Genomic DNA, 2,237 nt, shown 5'->3' with positions numbered 1-2,237 from the left:
GCTGTCAATTAACCTTCATTAGAATGGCGAATATTCGAGTTAACAGACTACGAGTGTGAGTAGGACATTTCCGTCCAGCAAGTAGTGGAAAATGCCAGATCGTGTACCTGAGCGAACCTGAGCCCTCGTTATTAGTTTTCTGATAGCGGTCTGCCCATGTCCCATTTTGACAGCTGTCAATTGACCTTAATTTGGCTTGCCCGGGGGGGGGGGGGGTGATGAACTCGTCAATCGCTCCTATAGGGATCGCGCGGCGGATGATCTTGGCCATCGTGACGTCACGAGAAATTTATCCCGGGAACTTTAAATGGCTTCATCGAACGAAATTGTTTCGTGGTTTCAAGTAGTAAAAGTCGAGACGTTGCGATGAAACGACCGAAGGTATGTGTTTATCTATTAATGCTATATAGTAAAATTGCAATTTATTCTAGGAAAGAGCATTTCCATCGTAAAAAATCAAGATCTTCCCGAGATCGACCAGATGGTACAACTCATACCGAGGCGTCTTTAGAGACGCATAACTAAAAAGCCCAGCAGAATTTAGTCTCGAGAAAAACAAATGACGTTAATATGGTATAGGTCTCTCAATTAGTGATAGAAGTGAGTCATCTAATAATTAAGCAAAAATGATCAGTGGGATAAAAGTCGCAAACCTCAGGGATGTTTACAAAAATTACGAAAGTGGCGTGGACAGGTCACGAAACATAGCGTCATGATGTTCATACTAGACTATTAAATTGTGTAAACAATTTATTAAAACTAAACAAATGTAAGAAGCAAGTGTTTTTTATAGAATATGGGCTATAATCTTCAAGGATTTTGAAAGGATTTCCTGTTTTAGTCAAACGTATCAAAATGTTAATAAAGCGTATTGAATCTAATCGTCGCGCGATAACCAAGGATATTATTATAACTTATTTATTTATTATATTGCAACTTTTCACTGTAAATTACGATCATTTTGTGAAAACATTCATTGCTCATGATGGAGATAAATTCACATTGCCTTTCTCTTTGCTTCTTCGCCCCACAAACAAAGGAGAACATGGTTTTTATCCAGTAAATAGTCAAACAGAATCTATCACTAGGGTAAAGTGCCGTAAGCTAAAGTTTTTGATCAACATCAACATTTTTAGGGCTTTATGCAGAGAATCCAGGAGGAGGAGCCGTAGAAAGGATGGGTATGTAGCTTTGTCTTAATCGCTTTACAGAGTTAATAGGAAAAAAAACTAGAAAAAGCCAAGAAAACGGACACTAGTAAGCGTTTCAATTGTGGAATATTGAAAATGTGTTTCCTCGGGCGTCCGCATCTTAAAAATGAGAGGGGGAAAAAAATTTCTAAGGATATTAAAAATTGCAGGATTTTCATGCGATGAATATCATCACCCTTCTCACACTTTTACATATATAAAAAGAGACTTTTTTATGTTACATTTTTTCGGTTTTCCTTTTTGTGTAGTTCAATAAAGACACCAAAGTTCAAGAATGATAATATAGTTCATTAACTACACGAGTTCATTCATTGATGCTTTTTAACTTACTTGGACTCCATGCTATTGTCAGTTACATCAAGTGACACTGCCCAGTTCCAACAATTCGAGGCCTGCTCGTACAGTTTTATCACCCAGCTGATGTAGCTTTGTGGTAATTTCTTGGTAGGCGTAACTTAGTAAAGACAATCATTCCATGACTATAGGTGTTCCATTATAATAGCTCTAAAGCCTTTCTTAAAAATTTGCTGTTGTACTGCCTCTGCTAATATATTTCACATAGCCTTGCCATTGCTATGGTATGATTACAGTTAGGCTGACAGGTATTCATTTCGCTATTGGTTTAAGATTAGAAACCAGTCTTTGGATTATCTTGATAGGTAGCTTGAAGTTACAAAAATTTATAATTGAAGGGAGAAATATTTTTTTACCGTTGCTTGGGGGGAGGGGGGTGGTGGTGTTTGTGGTTTAACTCACCTATATTAAGGTGGCTCGATACAGTTTTTCAGGGTCAATACCTCCCAACTTCGAGCATAAACTACGTCGCCAAAAACAAAGTTTTGGAAAAATTGCCACCACAGTTGTATTAAATAAAGATGAAAATTTGTTATGATCAGGATTGCAACGGCATCGGAGTTGTCATAACAACGAAATGACGCTATTACCTATTTTACTTTCAGCAGTATATCTCGGCACTGGGAACTGTTCTTCGAGGATCATTCACGGGAACTTTTTCCTCCAATAGCA

At 37.7% G+C, this 2,237-nt stretch overlaps 1 long non-coding RNA gene across 1 annotated transcript in view; it reads left to right on the top strand.

Annotated features, from left to right (window-relative positions):
• Window positions 1-262: 262 nt before the first annotated feature.
• LOC140932673 (uncharacterized) overlaps window positions 263-2,237 on the top strand; it is a 3,667-nt gene continuing 1,692 nt past the window's right edge. The window contains exons 1-2 of the long non-coding RNA XR_012164982.1: window positions 263-381; window positions 1,137-1,181. This is a non-coding gene — a long non-coding RNA (uncharacterized lncRNA). The remainder of the gene's footprint in view (window positions 382-1,136; window positions 1,182-2,237) is intronic.

This window comes from Porites lutea, chromosome 4, assembly GCF_958299795.1.
Source record: "Porites lutea chromosome 4, jaPorLute2.1, whole genome shotgun sequence".
Lineage (NCBI taxonomy): Eukaryota > Metazoa > Cnidaria > Anthozoa > Scleractinia > Poritidae > Porites > Porites lutea.
This window is presented reverse-complemented; position numbering and strand designations above follow the sequence as displayed.